The sequence below is a fragment of the Thunnus maccoyii genome, chromosome 2, assembly GCF_910596095.1.
Source record: "Thunnus maccoyii chromosome 2, fThuMac1.1, whole genome shotgun sequence".
Classification (NCBI taxonomy): domain Eukaryota; kingdom Metazoa; phylum Chordata; class Actinopteri; order Scombriformes; family Scombridae; genus Thunnus; species Thunnus maccoyii.
Genome location: NC_056534.1, coordinates 38,339,184 through 38,360,797, shown reverse-complemented (window position 1 = coordinate 38,360,797; position 21,614 = coordinate 38,339,184). Strand labels below are relative to the sequence as shown.

General features: G+C 40.9%; 1 protein-coding gene across 8 annotated transcripts in view; it reads left to right on the top strand.

Moving 5' to 3' along the window:
• Positions 1-21,614, top strand: part of ptprdb (protein tyrosine phosphatase receptor type Db) — a 151,350-nt gene that overhangs the window by 40,728 nt on the left and 89,008 nt on the right. For all 8 annotated transcript variants that reach the window (XM_042429249.1, XM_042429240.1, XM_042429186.1 and 5 more), the window contains exons 4-5: positions 2,714-2,789; positions 3,986-4,030. The gene's annotated coding sequence lies outside the window, so the exon portion shown is untranslated. The remainder of the gene's footprint in view (positions 1-2,713; positions 2,790-3,985; positions 4,031-21,614) is intronic.

Here is a 21,614-nt window from a genome sequence, read left to right as displayed (position 1 = left end):
CACACAAGGACCATTACTGTACTGTAGTTCAATAATCCTCATTCCACTGTAAGCCTTTTTAATGTCTCAAGAGCTTTAAAAACAATTGGTCAGTCCTTTTGAAGGCTTCATTGACTTATGCAGGCATTTGTGCACCATGTATCCTCTCAGAATGCATCCTTCAGGGGGCAGATGAGACGCCTATCCCTTTGTGTAAATTCCCATACACATATACAAGTTTGAAACAAGTTCAAGTTGTTTACGCACAACTGTGTCACGCTGTTGTGAGGGTCCCTGTTGCCCACTTGATCTTCAGTAACCTCCTTAACATTCTGGGCAAACTTCTATCAGTGCTGCATACACAACTCAAAAGAGTAAACACATTTATAAAGTTAAATTTGCTGCTAAATTATTATTTTTGTATGTTTGTAGGTAATCATGTCAGTATTATACATGGCTCTACTGTGACACTACATTTAAAGTGGGGCTTAAGGGACAGCCATCTGATGCCAGCTCTGATGCCCATTCTCCTGCCCTGCTTACCCACTTGCCTTGATGTTGAGCCCTCTTGACAGAAACCTAAGAAGAGTATTTCACACATGCTGAGTGAAGCCAAACCAAAGTAAACCAAATTCTACTGAGCTGCCCTGGTTAGGGTAAGACATCAAAAAAATATCTGGGCCATTGCTGTGCAGATCAGTGCAGGAATAGTTGGTTCATGGTGTGAAAAGGGTATGTGAAATCACTTCACTGACCTAAATAATATGCCACTTTGCCCTGACTCATTTCCACCACCAGCAGAAACCTTAAAGGTGATGTCCACATAGAACACCTAGAGTTGAATTCCCTTCGTATACTACCAGTATTGTGACTCTCACTGAATAGTAAGTTCAGCCATCAACATAAAAGGGATTCAAAGGCTGCTCTGAAGGGCTCCCATGGGAATCCCCATGGAGATTCAAAGCAACTAAAAGGGTTTTCAGACAGACTTTCACCGTGGGTGCCATTTTATCACATAAAAATCGTGGAGGATACTACAGTAATGCCGTGCTCACCAGAAACAGGATAAACTTGACTTATTGTGTAAGTGCTGTAAAGCAGAATTGCTTGCGCCAACACAAGCTTTCCAAATGATCTAGTTCCCAAACTCTTCCTCTCCCGCACAAGGCTGAAGAGGCTTTAATTACTTCTGCTGGGCCAGCACAGGTGAAACACATTCTCGCTAACAAGGTGGTTTCCAGCCAGGGGAGCACTGAAACCCGATAGGAAAACAACATGATGGAGGAAAACTGGCGCCCGCAATAGAGGGTAACCGATGCTTATAATAATCCTCCACCCAACTGATTTCACCAGCTATTGTCAGATCGTTACAGAAGAAACATGGTGCAAGTGGAAAGGAATCCAGGGAGGAATGTGTCATCAACTGAAAATAAAGTGTGAACCAGTTTTCACACACAGCATACATACATATCTCACAGCGCGCATGTATGCAAGCTGGGGCAGCACTGAATCTATCTCATGTCTTACACAAATCTTCAGAGCCAGGCAAAGGCACAGATTCTTCACATGGCTTTTCATTACACAATGTGAGATGATGCCACTTTGACTTAAAAGCAACTCATGTTTATGGGGGCAAATAATGCAGCAGTAATGACATATGTGCCAATTTTAATTTGTGATTAAGTCACTGGTGATCTTTACATCATTGTATCCTGTAGTTAATGTATGCTGCCATCATCGTCTCTGCCCTTATTTAGTAAGTCGGTCAGCAGCACAAACACAGGAGTGGTGTAACAGCACAGACTAGTGGTGAATCTTTGATATGGCATGTTGTTCCAGTTTCCAATGCAGAATCATTCTAACCATCTTAACATTGTCAAGTGTGCATGTACAGTAATCTCATTCTTGTTTTTCTTGCTATTTAATATCATGAATATCATTTTTCACAGCCTACTGCAAAGTGAATTTTTCTAAGGTTTAAAACTGGATTTTATAAAAAAAAAAAAAAAGAACTGTGTGACAGCCGATGATCCTCTGAGACACATCCTGAATTTGCTCCACCAGCAGAATGATGTCTATTTTGCCACAACTTGATGAACTCTACTGCGCTTCATAGATGGCAGAAGAATTCAGAATAACGGCAGCTGACAAGAGTTACATCTGGATGTGCGTGTGCGTGTATATGTACACGGTCTCTCTTTGCTTACGTTTCACACACTTCTGTGCTAGTATTCACACGTGTGTCCTAATGCAACCCCTTTGATCTGTCAGAGTGTGTACTTATCATACTGAGGTGCTGTAGGCTTTTCCCACTCCGGCTTCTCAGCCCCTCATCCCCTCATGGCCCATACAGCTTGTAAGTAGCTGGCATGGGAGCCTTAAAAGCCTTAAAAGCCCCCAGTATAAGAGTTGAGCCGGGGCTGTCCATTTGACCCAGCCTGCTTTCCGAACAACGCAGCCACAGTGGTTGAACTCGGGTTGCGCGTTGGATGCTTCATTCTGAACGCTATGGCATAAACACACACAAACACACACACACACACACCAATGCAAGTCAAGTGCAAGCAGACACAAACACAGAGAACTTAGTTGAAAGCCAGAGTTGGCTTTAAGAGCACTGAGTTCTGAAAGGCTAAGACTCTGTTCTTAATCCCTTTTCTACTTTTCTTCTTCCCTTCCCCACACCACCCCCTTTTGATTTCTCTCTATCTCTCTCTCTCTCTCTCACTCACAGGAGAATTCTGGGGAGATTTCTTACTCTTTCATTCCTCAAAGATGAAGCAGCACAGTGGACCTGTTTACTAAAGCAGGTAGGAACTGATTATCATGATGACCTTCAAACTGACACATGCACAGCCTCCCCTCACTGTCAAAAGCAGTTTTGTCCTGGGCCAGATTTGTTTATGATTTGTGTTGCTAAAAGGCTTTTGCCATGTCCACTGAGAAACACGGAGAGGGAGCACAAGAAGAAAAGGGTGGGATCTTCTTTTTGGGAAAGAGAGCGATGGAAGCGCAGCGAGAGAGACTCATCCTCAGGGACAGAAAGACACAGGATGAAAGTTTAACCAAACATTAGCTCCCCACAAATCTGCTGCCGTCGCAGTGGACAGACTGGGAGGAAGACATGCAAAGAGACAGACAGGACAAGACAGAGCAGCGATCCCCAGCTGTTTTTAAAATGCTGTCTCTGATACATTATTGAATATGCAGCTCTCCAACGCATCGCTGAGCTTTCCTCTCATGTTAGTGCTCAAGTTCGCATAGCGTCACCATTCTAAATATAAAGCATTCGCTCACCCCTCTTCGGTTTGTTAAAAGATGCAGAGGCTGCACGTAGGCTGTGTGTGTTGCTCTGAGTGGCACTTTCCTTTTTTAAGGTTGGCTAGAGTTTGTGTGTGTGACGCATTTTGGTAACAAGCCTCCGCAAAATTCAAAAAACACAAAAATAGATTTCATCAAACTCTTTGAAAGTATTGTTAGATAATGCATAGAGTATACTGAAGCGATCAGAGCGCTTCACTGGGAGTTGCATGTACTGTACACCGCTGAAGGAAGGAAGATGTTATCAGGAGGATTGATTTTGAATCAGAGACAGCACTGCTGGTCTATCCACTGCAGCAGTAACTTAGTTTTTGTAACTCAACCCCTTAGTTCTCACAGTTTAACAAGTTTCTATTATGGTTGATGTCCTGAGGTCAGTGTCCTGAGAATATGTGTAGGTGGAGTACCAGATCTGGTCTACAGGTGGCAGCAGAGCAACATACCCAGCAGGCCTGTTTCTGTAGCAGACTTGATTGGCCCATTTTACCAGCCAGTCTCTCAGTGGGCATCCCTTCATTTATCTCTCTGTCTCAGCCAAGACAGGTTTTCAAGCAAATGATTCTTCCTGGCCAAAAAAAAAAAAAAAAACACCAATCAATATTTTTTCTTTTTTTTGTTGATAGATCAAGTGAACAGACAGTCAGTTCAAACTCACATGAGAAAATCTTGTCCTGTTCTATTTCAGCTCCCACTCTTAAACTTCATGTTCCAGGATGAACCATGAGCAAAGGTAAGAAACTTGTCTTTAACTTGACCTTATTTCAGTGTGTGTGTGTGTGTGTGTGTGTGTGTGTGTGTGTGTGTGTGTGTGAACATATGTTTGTGAGCACGTGTAAAGATGCAAGCCTTCCTATCTGTTTGTGAGGATGCATCTGGGTCCAAGTGCTGCCGGGGGTGCATCAGTATATGCAGTTGTATCCGTGTTTGAGGGTGTGTGTGTGTCTCTTCTTTCTGACAGATGTTGTAACGACATGATTAGCCCTCTGGCTGCCAGTAGCTCCGTGTGAGGTTGCTATAGTGACTGTGGGTTGAGTGTTGGGGAGGCCAGAGTGGAATATGAGGGTGCCGAGGATGAGGAGAGGGGGTGGAATAGGAAATGAAGTGCCTGGTGCCTCCGGCCTCTGTGTGTGTGTGTGCGATTGTGTTTTGTTTTTTTGTGTGTGTGTGCGTGAGTAGGTGTGTTTGTGTGAGGCTGATGCCTGTTAGTTTGTATATTTGTACAAAGAGCTCAGCATTGAAGAGACACTCATCTGTGTAATTGGGAATTTGATCAAGATAACTCACTTAAACATGCAGTCAATCATGTATACAGACACACACACACACACACACACACACACACACACACACATATGTTGTGTCTGTGCAGGAGCAACCAGAGGAGGGATCCTGTAATGGCTGCAGCGGCAGCGTGGGTTGAGAGTGACTTGCTCTGCCTCACAGACCAACACCATGAGTGGGTCGCACTTGATGTCACTTATCACTTAAATTGTCACATCAATGGCGCTGTTGTGCAAATTGGCACAAGCAAGAGTAAAGGCCCCCCCCCCCTGCCTTTGAGAAATTAGGGACTATTTAGCTGCATGATTTGAAGCACCATGCGGCCTGAAGATCAAGGCTTTCAACTGAGTTTAGTTTAGTTGATTATTGTCCGTGTGTGTCTTCAGGCAGTTGTTCTCAACCTGAAGGTTCCCGATCAACAAAGCAACACATATAATAGTATATTATAATATAGTACATATTAGCTTTGTCTTATGTTGAAGTGGCACTAACTGTGCTAGAAACTGTGATAAATGTACATGAGAGAAAACGATTTACTTTACAACTTATAATGCACAAAACCAGAAGACCCTTAAATGTTAAAAGTTATTAGACCAGCGGTTCCCAAAGTGGGGGGGGGGGGGGGGGGGGGGGGGGGGGGGGGGGCAGGCCAAGGGGTGCCGCAAAACCTTTCATGTCATTCTACATTTATTGTGCATTTTTAATCTTTTCATCAGTTATTTCACCACATTAAATTGAGGTGACATTTATATTAATTATGTTTTAAAATACATGAAAACAGTATTTAAGATGTTTAACATGCAGAGTAGCTCAGCTAATGACATTGTAGGAGTTTGCATGACATAAAATGTCTTATTTAGGGATGCCGTGGTCTAAAAATGTTTATATCAGGTGGAAGATTATGCTCAGCTGTCACTCATCCTGACCTGCTGCTCATTTCTAGCTGACTATCAGTGATGGGATTCATGTGTTTTTAGTGAGCCAGATCATTTGGCTCAGCAATAAGAGCCGTCTCTCTCAGCTCCCAAACGCCACTTCTGACTTTTATCATTCAGCCAAATTTAGCAATGTTTTGACCTGTGATTGGTTTGTGTGCACATATATCACTTAAATTATTCAATGTAATTATACTACTAATAATATAATCTCTGGAATACCATCGTTTCACATTATGTAATTTAAAAACATCAAACACTATTACAGGTGTATTGAACGTTTCGTTTGTATTGAACCAGTGTTGCTAATGCTAAATGAGAAAACAACATCTGGCAGCTAAAGTCCCTGAGAACTGAAGACTTCCTCATTAATAACAGAACTCCAGTTATTCAAACTACTTTTATTTGTATATTGCTCACATATAAATACATAGAGGCCGTTTTATCTGTACACAGCAACTGTTGCCTTTTTTATACTTTATTGCAGGAATGTATTTTAAATAGGCTGACATTTGTACTTCTAGCATTCTTACAACACTTTACAGTATTTACACTGTTTTACAGTAAATCAAAAACAACATAAATACACATATGAGAAAAGTAAAAGCATTTTTCTGTTGCCTTTGCTGATATGAAAATAACACATGTGAATGTCATATTTTGATATAGGAAGTCACTGGTCATTTAAAACCCTATTTAAGTATAACGGAGGGTTACCTGTGTATTCATGTCAAGTTTGGCATTTTTGGACATTGCAGTGTCTATTGCTAACATTTATTATGTGCTTTTGGTTTGAGAGACATATTTATCCATTTGTCCTTATTTCTTGTGTTTGTGTGTTAATAATATATGGATTTCATCTGTGATGTATTTTCTCTTCCTGATAATTTAATAGAAAAGGATCAAATAGACAATACAAATACATAAACATATTAAATGTTAATGCGAATAGGAAAACCAGGAGACAGGAGAGCTAAAGAAATATGTGACAGGGTGTATTCAAATTTTAATATCTTAATCACAGAGTTGAGAAACACTGTCACAACTCTGAATGAGCTGATGTGTTCTCGTTGGGAAACCTGAAGTGAACCAATCTGGTTTTATGTGACAATCTGCTGCTGCCGGTACACAGCGAAGCATTCACACGGTAGTTTCCTGTATCTCAACAATGTGCAGCCTGCTGTGTATAATAGTCATTGTGAGAGATATAATGTTCTGTACCATACAGGGCTGGCTTCACACAGGGATTACACCTAGATGATTCTTCAGTAGCGAATTTAGTCTCGGGTAGCCGAGTTTAATCCATGCCTGTGGAAGCGGACCACAGTGCTGCGGAGCTGTGGCCAGATATGACAGAGAACAGAGAGCAGCCAGATTAGTTCATACAAGGAAGAGGGCTGAGCTTGAAGCTGCCTGACGGAGCGTCTCTTGACAGCTCCGCCCAAATCTCTCTACTCTCTCTGATGCAGTCTGAGGGAAACATTGTTCCTTTTTTCATTGTTTATTTGTCAGGGACAATGCAAAAACCATTGTAACAGGTTACAATAACATGAGATAGATGTGTTGCATACAGGATTTCTAGCCAAGGCTAATTTGTGACCCTTGACCCTGGTTAGGCTTTTCTAAGTTCATTGACTGTCTCCTTCTTTCTCCTGCTGTCTTATGTCCCTCTTTGTGAAGTGAATGTGAGAAAGAGTGTGTGTGTGTGTGTGTGTGTGTGTGTGTGTGTGTGTGTGTGTGTGTGTGTGTGTGTGTGTGTCTTATCGCTTCATTAGCCTGTGAATTTCTGGGTCATTCGTAGCCTTGTTCCCACTGTCTCAGATGCTGTAATTACCCTCACGTGAGTCACATCTGATAATTAGGATGGTCCGAGAGGGACTCAGCCACACACAAAGACACATACTGTGCACGCTTACACATATGACACACATGCCCACATACACACACACACACACACACACACACACATCAGTCATTAGTGGGGAGCTTAACATGCAGTACAGTGCTAATGGGATTATCATTGCTGAGGGTCTCACTCATCAACCTCTTACTCCTCTCTCTATTCATCATGCACCATTTTGAAACGCTGAGGAGAACTGGTCATTTCTACATGATCTCTTTCTTTCTGTCTTCCTTCCTTCCTTCCTTCCTTGCTTCCTTGCTTCCTTCCTTCCTTCCTTCCTTCCTTCCTTCCTTCCTTCCTTGCTTCCTTGCTTCCTTCACATACATTCCCAGGTGTCTTTCATCAGTGTTACAGTAAGTTCAGTGTTGTTACAGCAGACCCTATAGGGAGCCCTTGTAGCCTAAGGGTTAGAAGTACCAACCATATAATCACATCATCCGTGGTTGGAGTGTGTGTCAGGAACTTTGTGTGCACCTGTTGTTATCTCCTTCTTATTTCCTGTCTGTCTCTGCTTTAACTCTCCAGTAAAGGCACAGAAATGTCAATAAATATACTTCTAGAGTCGTGGTTCCCAGCCTTTTGGCTGGTGACCCCATAGAACAAAGACATGCGTTGCGACCCACAATCATGATTTGTGTTTGTCTACCAGTTTTTAACAGTTTAACTAGAGTTTTTTTTTTCTTTTTTTATTATTGGAAATATATTTAGAGGCCTATTGGGGAAAATTATGGTGATTTTCTATCTTATTGTCAACAGATTTCATGTGCAGAGCCAAACCAACAATGATCTCATCCTACTTATAAGTTTGTGTGTATCCAAAGCCTCATATATTGTATTAATTTACGCTGCAGACCTCCGTTATTGTCCAAAAACATTTAAAAACATGTCAGTGAACCACACTGTTACACTGGGTGACATGTTGCTTCACCACAAAGGCAATGCTTACTGTAAGGACTAATGACAACAATCCCATTTTCAGTCTCCAGAGAGGGCTTCCTTGGTAGAGACACCACTTTGAACGCACTTTTGTTTTTAGAGCTTTGCTAGCTTGTTGTGCTACATATCACAACCTCCTGACTTTGTGCTACATTGTAAATTTCTCAAAGAACTTCAACTATGACAAAACAAACTTATTTGGAACAATTTTATGTAGCAGAAATATATTTTTTCTGCTTTCTGATCCTTTTTATCATCTTGGGACCCCTTATGTTTATCTTATGATCCCTTGTGATGGTCTAGACCCCCAGGTTGGAAACCATGTCTCTTTAAGGTACACAAAGAGGAAAAGGGGGATATGCACCTGTGTGGTTGTCATGTAATGTCTGTTATTGCAGTTAATTCTGGACTTAAAGTGAACTGAGAGAACTACTGTAACTGTTGTTCTGCTCTACTTTATTCTTTGGTTGCACTGACATATTCACCTCTCTCCATCTCAACCATTCTCGGCTCTCTCTCCCATCATCACTGCAGCCATTTCATCGGCTCATTTAATAGTAATATTACCCGTAAGCATTCAATTTTCTGTGTTTATTCTGTTGACTGCAATTGCAATGGAGATATTGACAGCAGAGTGCAGAGTGATTCTGTCCAGGCCATTGTGTTGAGTGGTTGATGACTGGAGGGCTATCTATGGCTTTACATATAGTGTGGAAGGCGTGGGAAAGAGAGGCCCTCTGAGAGCCAAAAGCTTAAATACCATAGAAATAAAGAGACAAGTCACACATGCACACACACTAATGCACACACAGGCAGTGGATTAGGATGGGGATTATGGAAGCATAGCTGTAAAACAGGCAGAGACAGATCAGTGTCATACTTCATAAACACACACACACACACTGGATGTGTATTAAGAATGTACAGTAGGATGGATTTATTCTGAGGTGGATGGCATGATGACCAAGGTTCAGTTCAACAGGGCATCAAAGACATTTTGGCAATCAATTATTTAACTTGAAAGGCAGGAAAAGAAAGCTACAGAGATGTCATGCCTCCGTCATAAAGTTGTTTTTTTTTAATGTCCTGTTGAGTGAGTTACACAAAGAACACAAAGAACTACAATCAGCTGTCAAACCAAGCTGGAAAATTTCTACCATAACATAGAAAAGACAATCCTGACATATTCATCAAGCAAACAGATCTTTACATCATCACCTCCAACATGACATATTATTATTACATGGTGAGCCACTTGACTTTATCAACAAGAACAGAAAGATTGGGGAAAGCCCTGGTTGCATTTTCCCAAATCATCTGGATATGAAAGCAATACAGCAAAAAACAAAAGTTCATTTGTGTGACAGTAACTTCATCTTTGTCCGTCTTTGTCTTTTGTCTGAATGGTGGCGAGTAAAGAATGATGGCGTTCCACAATGGATTCCTGAGAAGGCCATGTTTCATCTTCTGGCCTAACAAGATCACAAATCTGGAACTGTACAAAAAATATCATCATCATTGAAATAAGGCGACTAGGATGAACAGTGGCAGATCGCATCCCAAAGGCTGCACTGCGATGAACTCCTCTAGGGAAAAAACCCCAGAAAGACCAAAAATACTTGATGATGAACCTAGATTGGGGTTCATGTTGCCAAGTAGGGAACAATAGAGGAAGCTCATTGTGGCGTTATATACCACAGGGGACAAAGAGGATTAAATACTGTATAATGAAGTATCTACAGTCTAGATGGGGTAACGTCATCTACTTTGTAACCTCTTTTATATCTTACATATCTACAGTGCAGGTGAATGACAGTAAATGTAAAACTACATATTTTCAGGTTCTGAGACATCCGAAACCTTTTCTGCTTTGACATTTCTATCATCACCCCAATATAATGGAGGTGAATGGAATTTCTCTTATAATGCACACAACTGAAAAATTAGATTTTAGAAATTCAACAGCAACTTGTCTTTGTAGTGTTCCACAGTTTCTACCACAGTTTTCATTGAGACGTTTATTTAATTCAAGTATTCAGAGGAAAGCTTTTCACAATGAGGTCAGCTGGTTAGCCTGAGTAACTGGATTTATTTTCCCTCAAATATATTCCTGGTGAATATTTATTATATAAATTTTCACTGCTTTGAGCACCACAAATGAAATTTTATTCACCTCCATTAAGCTGAGGTGGCTACAGAAATCTCTAAACCTGAACACATGATTAGGGTGAACTGACCCTTTAAACACCAAAACGATCATATTAAAAAAAATAACTGCAAAAAAATATACTGAAATATTTGGAAACTTGCTTCTTTTTAAAAAAAAAAAAATTGGTAGATCTAAGTTTAAAATGCCAAGTTAGCATTGTAATTCACATTGACGTCCATCTGCCTCCTTTTCATTACTCACTGTTCAAACTCTGCTCGGCAAAAATCAATTAATTCTATAGATTAGACTGAAAAATCGTTATATGTCCAACTCTAATTATCACAGGAGCTTTCTGCCAGCACTGCGGTCATATTAACATCCACAATGGCTGGAGGACTATCTAACTAACCATAACCCAAAATCATAAAACTAAGTGTGATGAAGACATACAGGCGCAGCTTTAAAATGAGGAAACGAGAGGGAACAGTTCACCGAGCAACGCTCTGAAAGGGCCCTACAGTGTGTTCTCGGAGATGAAATGCAAAGTGATACTGTCATGCTAGACTTTGTCATGTGATGTTTAAGAATCTGGCCACACGCTGGTCACAGCCCAGTCACATACTGCTCACACACATGATGGCGTACTAGTCATACATTGACTGAGCGCCTCAATCTGTGGCCATCTGTGCTCCGGCCCTGCTGCATCAGGCATGTCTTGGTCACCAGGCATCTGTCATCAGCACACAACTCACTGGAGGTCTGTGGCTCCCCATGATCCCATCTTCTCTACAACTGTCAAATATAATCATCAAACTCTCGTTGGCTTCCTTTTATATTCACTCTGCATATTTCCCCCTGGCGTCCTCAAAATCTCCCCTCTCAGTCTCCACCTCCTCCTCCTCGTCTACATTTCTCCTCTCTTCTTTCAGTATGCTGAAATACATAACTAGCAATTTGCTCAATCTCTCCCAGTGTGACACACATACACACACACACACACATGCGTACACACATGCACACACAGACACATGCAGAGGCATCCAGTCCACAAGAGCTGCTGTGGTGTATAATGACAGATAATTGGCTATTGTGGGTTTGCCCTCGGCAGCAGGAACCAATCACAGTGACAGCCACTTCTCCATGACCCATGTGTGTGTTCACGTGAATGTGCGCGCGTGCGTGTCGTTCTGAATGTGTGTGAGGTGCTGATTGTATTTTATTTTGCTGTCTGCCTTTGTTGCTCTGTGTATGTAAAGTAATTGCTGGTCCAGCGTGGACAGTGTGGAACTGACCGCTCTTTTTGTACTTAATATCCTGTCATTGTTGCATTTATCTAAACATAAATAAGCAATTCAGTTGTATCATATGCATTTGTGGGTGTGTGCACATAGAGTGTGCATATCCACTGCTGTCCAATATTTCACTGAATCATAATATGTGTATAATTTTTTTTTAAATCTATGCAATCTGAACACAAATGCACTGACATATGAGGTCTGCACACAGGTATCACCTCAATAAAAAGCCCTTATTATGTGCTTATTACTGCTCAGTGCTCCTCATTGTACATTCTCAGGGTTTATGCACATGCCCAGAGGATCCGCAGCGCCACACAATGCAGCCTTGCTGTTCTCCACTAATGTGATAGCTGCTTAGCTTGTCACTCGTCACTCATTTTGATGGTGTCAGCAGCCCTGCTTAATGGCCTGTCTGCTTGCAGTTTGAATGGAACCTGTTGACTTCAACTGCTTCAAACTAGTCATAATAATCATTTCTTTTCTTTTTTTCTTTTTTTTAATAATCCTGATGTGTTCTTTCACGCTGGGGTGAATTGTAGCCGCATCAGCAAGAGCCTTTAAAATGGAGGCTGTCTCCCTCCTTCTCCTTTCCTTTATCTTTCTTTTTTATTTATTTTTTTCATTTAATTTTTTCCTCGCTTCTGTTTTCTGTCTCTCTTTCTCTGTCACTTCCTCTTCTCTTGCTGTTTTTTCTCTTTCCCTGTTTGCACCGATTCTCATTTCCGCTCCTTCAATAGTAGAGAGCGCTCATCCAACCCGAGCACACACACTAAATGAGATCCTGTGTGTGTGTGTGTGTGCTATGCGTGCGTGCGTGCAGCTTTGACTCTGTAAATATGATCTTTTATGTATTGCTAATATGTGCTACCACAAAAATGTGCACATTTGCGTGCGTGTGAGGAGGAGGAGGGGTTGTGTACTTCATCATACCAGTCAGCTCAATACTCCCAAATGCAATTTCCTCAATGTGAAAAGAGCAGTCTGGATGTTCATCATTCTATACTCTTTTCTTTAGGACTGCTAGGCTGCTCGCTCTCGTCTGCTTTTTTCCGCCCTCATTTTCACTATTCTGACTATGCGAACAAACACACACACACATGCACACACACTCTGCAAGTCATACCTTCCTGCCTTTTGTGGAGCAGAGAGGATCTGTCTCTTGTGCATGATTAAAGTGCATATCACAGCATGTTTCCTGAGTGTTTCTTTGTAATGCTGCTTAACATTCTGAGCCTATAACATATAATTCAGCCCAGCCGAGCTCATCTGTGTTGCGTTTGTGAAAATCAATTCTGGCAATGGAGATTTTTACAGTTCTATATAGATAAAAACACATTTCAGCACCGGCTCCGGTAAATTGATCAATTCATGGCTCCAAAAGCTCAGAATTACCTTTTTCTTCCCCCACAGATAAGCCAGAGGAGGATCGCTATTGTCAGAGCAAAATCAACTTGTTTACGTCTCGAGTCAAAAAGACTCAATCAGTGCCTCTTAACACCTGAATAAGGAAGAAATCATAAAAGGAAGGTTGGCTGCAGAGCGAATTGGGACATAAAACATGTTGTTATTGGTGTTTATTCTTGTAGTGTAATCCAGATATAGGATTACAGATAAGGATATAGCTTTCATATAGCTTTCATATAGCTTTCATATAGCTTTCATATAGCTTTCATATAGCTTTCATATAGGTGTAATAAAGCAACCACCAGCCTTTCCCCTGACACCGTCCCCCCCACCCCCACAACCCCAACTGCTTGCGCTGTGCTTGTGAGCTACATACATTAGTGTCTCTCTCTATGAAATTATGGTTGTAATTGTCCAGGTGCAACTAGGGAAGGTGCCATCTTTAATAACAGCCAAGCCTCTAATGGTTAGCAGCCCACTGCAGCCTCACATGTCCAGGAAGAAAACAAATGACTGAAGAACTGGCAACTGCCAGGTCAGTGCCTCAAGGAAGGAAGGCATAATGATGTGGTGTGTGTGTGTGTGTGTGTGTGTGTGTGTGTGTGTGTGTGTGTGTGTGTGTGCACGTACGGCTACACAACAGCACTAAGAGGAAAAAGATGTGTGTGTCTATCATGAAGTCATCAATCTTTGAAGTTGAAGGGATGTTTTTCAGTGTACATATGTGTGTACAGTGAGGGTGGGGGGGTCAAGTGTATGTGTGGAGTTATTAATCATTAACCATCAATGATTAAGGCGGGTGTGTGTCTGTGCGAGTGGGTGGCACTGCAACTGTCTCTCTATGATGCTGAGATTAGAGGAAATTATTGAAATGTCATGGCTTTAATGGGCTGCTGCTCTGCACCCCTTCTCATAAGTCATGTGTTCATCTTTCAAGGTGATGAAACGAGGACCCGTTTGCTGAGTCTATGTGTGTTTTTAAACTTTTTTTTTTTCGCTTATCATATCATTATTCTCTACTTCTATTCTACTTTTCACTCAGGAGACTTTAGCAGCCTGATTTTCCATGCATACAGGGCCTGTTGACACCATAATGTTCATTATTGGTGAATCTGCCAGTTATTTGATTAACTGATTCAATGTTTGGTCTATAAAATGACAGAAAATTGTGAAAAATGCTCATCATATTTTCACACAACTTGACATATTGTGTATTTTGTCCAACCAACAGTTTAATACCCAAATGTAGAAGACTAAGAAAACTAGCAAATGATCACATTTAAGATGCCAAAACTAGTGACTGTTTGGCATTCTTGCTTTAAAAAAGTGACTTAAATAATTAATTAACAAATTTGTTGCTGATTACAGCAATTATCTGTTGATCAACTAATGGATTAATCAACTAATCTTATCAGCTCTAATGTTCTTGGAGACTTTCTTTCTTTCCACAGTTTGTCCACAGAGCAGACCTTTCTCATGGCAAACATATTGACTTATCAAACACAAGAGCTCCAGTGCTCTAGTATCATGCACACTGACTCACTGACCCAGTGGCACGGCTAAATAGGTTTTTCCTCTTATGATGCTGTGGGAAAGGTCGGCTGGTACACTGATACTGGTCAGTCCAAGATGTAGATACAGTTATGCACCAGCAGTCCTGGTATACTTTGAAGTGAGGCTTTCTTTTACAGTGTTTTTTCTGACCAGGATTGAAACTGTTCTGCAGATACTCACCAGTGCCTTTAGTGCCACCATCAAGCCACAGTCGAAACCACTTTATACCAATAACTTTTGAACCCTTTAAAGGTGCAGTGTGTAGAATTTAGTGGCGTCTAGCAGAACAGACTTGTTTTAATTAATGTATAATCAACTGAAAATAAGAATCGTTGTGTTTTCGATACCTCAGAAAGAGAGCGGGTCTCCTTCCACAGAGGCTGCCATATTGCAGCACCATGTTTCTACAGTAGCCCAGAATGGACAAACCAAACACTGGCTCTGGAGAGGGCCTTTAGTGTGACACTGTAGGTTCTTCTACATGCTTGGAGAGGGAGGGGTATTCATTTGGTTGCAATCTACAACCTCACGGCTAGATGCCACTAAATCCTACACACTGGTCCTTTAAAATGAGAAAACTAATTTACAAAGTCAAACTCAGTCAGTCAAAATTTGACAGTTTGAAGGCAAAGAAGTTTCCACCATTCACCATGCAAACTTTCATTCCTCTAGGTTGAAAAACAAAGAAGTGCTGGACATTTTTTTTATTATTACTATTACTATTATATTATTACTATTTATCCTATTTTTGGAGTATTACTTTATTCAAACTCCACATATTGCTGCAGTGTGATAAAAAGAGCATAGGACTTACATGTACCAGGATTAAATCCATAAATGAGCAGGACACTTTCTATGAAAAGCACGTAATCTAAATTGGGAAAATTTCACATGCTTCAACATAACAGCCTGGAGTATTTCATTAAGCCAGCTTCAGCTTGCTAACCCTGTCGCACACAGTATCTCCAACAAAGCACGTTTAAACTCACTTGGCCAAATGTGTGTCTTGGTGCAGGCGTAGAGGACACTGATGTGCTGAACTGGGTTAGTGACTGTAGATAAAGAGTGCTGTGGAAAGGCAGAGTTCATGCATGACTTCAAAACATTGAAAACTGATAAATGAGTTGGTTGACAGTATGTGTAGTATGCCTGCAGGGAGTGTGTGAACCCAAGTGTGTGTGTGGACAGTCATGTGTGTTCATATACAGAATGCATCCATGCATGCACATCCATTGAATATTGAACCCTTATAGCCATACATATTTATCAGTGGATCATTTGAATGTTTAATCAAGAGCTGCTAGATAGTAGTGTAGATATGTGTTGACATTGTGAGGTTGCAGGGGTGTGAAGCAACAAAACAAAAGTAACAACATTATATGCAACACAATTTGCAGCACAGGGAGGATTCGTTGGAGGTATACAACCTCAATGGGTTAGGGTTAGGTTAGTCTGAACACAACAGTGCTTTGCAGCTCAATGTGTGCATGTGTGTGAAGCTATGCAATGAGGCCCATCAACTGAAGCTCCAGCTTCTATTTTAGCCAGTGAAGTTATCTTGATAGCAAAGCCCTTATCTCTTATGTGCGGAGTTATTATCTTTTGAGTGTCCGTGTGTGTGTGTGTGTGTGTGTGTGTGTGTGTGTGAGAGAGACAGAAGTTGTGCACAGCTCCATTGTGTATGTGTGTATGTTTGGGCATAGGAGACACACTGTGCACATTTTACAGTAGTATGAGCATCCCAGTGTGTTTGCTCACCGTATCTTGTCTGTCTCCTGTGTGTGAGGGCTTGCATCTTTGTGGGTGTGTGCAGAGCCGGATTAAAAGGATAGATTACACTAGGCAGAAGTCATTTTGTTTGGTAAACAAACAAAATGACTTTTAACCAGGCCCGGATTAACACAGTGTGGTGCCCTAGGGTGACCACACTTGAAGTGCCCCCCTCCTCCCAATTTACATGTAAAAAAGTGAAATTTATTATAGGTATGAAGACCATAAATGTACAAACATACTACAGAACAATATAAAAAATATATATATAAGAGACAACCAAAAAAACTGATACCATGGGCCTACAAAAACCACACTAGCCCTTCCACTGATGCTCAAATCTGAATGCAACTCACATCCCAATGCAACACGTCATGCTAAATATCATTATTTCCATCATAAATGGTCAGTATGAGGACTACATGCAAAACCATTCTATAGAATGTCTATATAAGCCCAATAACAACTGTTGCAAGCAAACATTTCAACAGCTGAATGATCATAGAGTGCTAGGTGAGGTGATGTGAAGGTATAAGGAATAGCACAGAGACACAATGTATTGCAATGCACAGGTTATTAGAAATGATGGTTGTTTGGTTGTTCAGTTGTTTTCAGAATAGTGTATTTGTGAGTCGTCTTCACACATGGATACATGCAGTAAATTAGGGTTTACCTGCTTTTAACACCCTTTCTACGTTGCTGTTGATGCGTTGCCTTCATCCATTGTCCGTCCTTGTTGCTTGTGATGTTTTTGAGGGTTTTTTGTGTCGTAGAGGAATCATTGGTATCTGTCAAATTTACAACCCGCTGCTGTTTTGCAAATGTAACGTTGGGGCCAAAATCACCTGCCTCCACTGAACCGGAAATACTTTTCCCCGCACACTGGCGCTACTGTAACGTTGTGTATGTTTAAAAAAAATAATAGATAAATATTTAATCATTGAAATTAAGTTTTAGATCTTATTTTTATATGTTTAAAATATTCTGTATATTTTAAAATATATGTTAAACATACAGTTGTCTGGGCACCCGAGTGGCAATGAGGCCCTAGGCATGTGCCTAGAATGCCTGTGCGCTGATCCAGCTCGGAGTGTGTGTGTGTGTGTGTGTGTGTGTGTGTGTGCATGTGTGTGTGTGTGCGCGTCCAGCCTGAGGTTGTGTTTTCTTGTGCCCACTGAGCTGAGGAGTTTCTGCAACAAAAGCACGTTTACACTCCTCCATCTCATTTACATTGCGCTGATGGGAATCTGCTGCACCACTGATTGTGTTTGGTGTTCTAGGTCAGCACACCCAGATAAGTCTGTGTGTGTGTGTGTGTGTGTGTGTGTGTGTGTGTGTGTGTGTGTGTGTTTGTATGTGTGCATGCACGCCAAAAACTGGTTTTAAATTCTGTCGGCCATTTACCCCTTTTTTGCTGACTTCCTGTCTCTTATGCAGATATTCTTACTATGACACTCTGAAAAGCTTTTACACACCAGACATTATACATCCAACAATACAAACATCATATTTGCTGCAGCTCATTGCAAAACTTAAATAGGCTACAAATGTTGTAAGACTCTTAGTGATCCCCAGTGTCTTGAGCTTTGTATGCTGTCATTCATTCAGTCATTCATTTGATACCTTCACTGGGAAGTTTTTTACAACATAATGATGCCAACATGGGGAATTGTATTGTATGGATGTAATGCATCAAATTTCAACAAAACACACACACAAATACATAAAGCTGAATCACTCACATGCATACTGGCATAATCACGTTGTGCACCCTAAGCCCTCTAAGCAGTCCCATCTGGGAAGACTTTTATGCCTCCGCGCCAGCGACAGCCATAGCCAGAGGCATTATGTTTTAGGGTTGTCCATCCGTATGTACGTCCGTCCCATTCTCATGAACACGATATCTCAGGAATGCAAGGAAAGACTTCTCCTTGAGCGAGACATGGTGAGACACAATAACAAACAGACCAGATCAAGTGAAAGGTAAAGAAAGAAGTTTTATTTCTCTGTATGGTCCTTTCCATAATGTTGTCAGACACTTATAATAACAATCTGAGCCAGTCAGTGGAAAAAACAAGCACTCTTAGTGGACGTACATGGACGGGGTGCTATTGCCCCAAAGGATTACATTGCAGTCCATTTCGCAGCTGCCAGCTGAAGCGCTCTTGCTCAATACTGGACCAATTTCAAGAATTGTTGTCCCCATTTGTCACTTAGACACAAAAAGATGGGAAAATAGGGTCCAAGTTGAAAAATACTGAAGTTTCCCTTTAATATGCTACACATTCTGAAATGGTTAAACTAACTTCCTGTCTGACCCAGATGTCTTTCATACATCTTAACAACGTGTCACTTTCAAGATAATTCACTTTAAAAATCATTATGTTGTGATTAAGCATGGATCTGTACCAAAGAAAGATGTTTTCTTAAGTCTGTAAAATATGAAACATAGGCCAGGACATCTCTGCAGCACAACAATATTTAATTTAAAATGGTATTTCGACAAACATTTAGCCTTTAACAAATATTGCGCCTCAATTTGAAAATTGCAAAACTTGAAAAAATTGAAAAACTAAAGCCATATTGAGATTTTGATAAAATTTCAGTTTATTGTTCAGCCCTATATGCAACAGTATTTTATTTGGATAAACAGAAAAAGATGATCATCAAAAGTCTCTGTCCACATCATCAAAACTTGATGATAACAAACATTCACCGCTAACGTCAGTTAGCAGATAGATGCTAATTAGCCGCTCAGCTGCAGCACATTAAACAGCAGGTAAACAACTCAAATGTCACATCGGACCCGTTAGATGCTGGTTTGATCGTTGCTCTTCAAAATCCCTGTTAGCAACACGCTGTCTGCCCGTGACTTGTACTTAGAGCAGTTTGTTTACTTTGTCTTAAATGAGACATTAAATTTGCAATTAATCCGCAGTTCATATGCCTGCCGAACCGTGGGGGGCGATCTGTATGGATCACAGATCAACTACAATCAGTTACACCACTAGTTAACACTTGTTATTCTAGTTACTTTAAGCTTGTCACTCAATAAAGAGAAACGGTCAGAAGCAAGCAGCCAGACCTCCTGCACTCATTCACTAATCACACATCAACAGGTGACTGAACAACCACTCAATTAAAAACAAATGAATGAGTGAGTCCAGACAGCTCACTGTAACTTCAACAAGCAAACTAACGTTACCCACAACACATTATATGATCTCTGCTGCATTCTTGTTAAGGAGATAAAAAACACAAAAAAGCCACACAGACATTTAATCATCAGAGATGAAATTAGCGACCAAAGAGACAGAGAGAGAGAAGCTGTATCTGCCTCACGTTATCTGATGTCTTCTTCTTTCTATCATGGAGATGAAGTATTCATGTCACAACGTCCATTTGTGGCTGTTGGTCATCTTGTTTGTTAGTTAATAGAACTTTGTGGCTGCTGGTTAACCAGTCTGATATCATTAGCAACAATGACAAACAAGCTAACTCTCCTGGTTGTTTCTCCGGTTGCTTCTCTCTCCAGCCTCCCCGGCAGCGTCCTGCTGCTGCTGCGCTGCACAGTCCAGATCATTTCTCCCGTTAGCTTAACAACAGTCCTTAACAGTCCTTCCATGGATGTATAAAGAGTCCTTCAAGCTGCTACAACAAGCCAGCTGTTGCGTTGGCTAACGCAAGGAGCTATCTACTGCTGCTACTCTGCCTTACAGTGGAGAGAATTGAAGATGAAATCTGGAAACTATCATTGGACCAACTCGATGTCAATATTGCATTCTGGTTGTTGATTGGTTAGTGAGGACAGCCTCCCTTGGAGCGTCATTTTACGTGTCATGGCCAATCACAGATTAGCATGGAAAAAAATGAAATACATTAAGCCTAATGTAAGAGATCCCCCCCCCACCCCACTCCCCCCCCACCAACACCACCACTTCACACACACTGCTCTTTCTCCTCCCGCCCTGCAGGTGTCGCTTTTGAAGCATTTTAAACAGAATTTCAGTAATGGATTTTTTCCAAAGAAGAGAGAAAAAATACTTTATAAATAATACTGAGATTTGTAATGGTTTATTTCAACCAAATATTCTTTTTTATATTTTGATCTCTCTTTTGTCTCTCAAAAAATAGCTGCCTCTATGGACCAGCCTCCACTGATGTGAATGTATGTGTGTGATATATGTGTGAAGATATGTGATTTCATAATAAACTCTTAGTTACTTTTATTAACCTAGATAAAACTCAAATCATTGCTAAATGTTAAAAACTTAAAATGCACAGTGACGTTGATTTTATGTGCAGAGGACGTCTCTTTAAAACAATCTGCTCTCAACTAATTAATGAATAAAAATAACTTTTTGTATGAAAAATACGAAAACAAGACACCCATAGATGTGTTGAACAGCGAAAGGTGGACCTTCATTGACCAAATATTCATTAGAAGGAGAAATTGACACTTAGACATGCATATCAATCATGATATCATATCAATATATCCGTGCACGGATAAATTGTGCCTTTCATTGCCCCTTTCCTAATCCCTGAAAGCCAATATTATCCCTGAGAGTCTGTTGAGACAACTAGACAGAGATTTTAAGTTTGAGTTCTCACATAATAATTGAAGGAAACCAGCGGAGTGAGATACAGGAATTGTCACCTATTTAAGAAATTGGAGTGGCCTGTCTTATTTAGTATTACACTTCTTGCCAGGTTATTCTGTAAACTGCATTTGATCTCAAGGCACTGGTGATTTAACCACGAATTTCATAAAATATTAACACTGAATATACAGCATGTGACCAAATGGCTTAATATTGACATTATACACATATATCGCCCTCCTCATTGACCCATCCACCTCCCCACTCGATCGTCTACTGGGACGATTTCACCTCTTACCGGGCGAGGGAGTGATGACAAAGGAAATCGGAGCCTTTTTGGCGACTCCAGATCGCTCAACACTAGGCTCCCCAAAATAACGTCGCAGGGATTACGCGCCGCGTAAATCTGCCCCAACTTCACTCCAGCCACCACACCGGCACCGGGGATTTAGCAGCAGCTACCTTAACCTACAGTCGTTT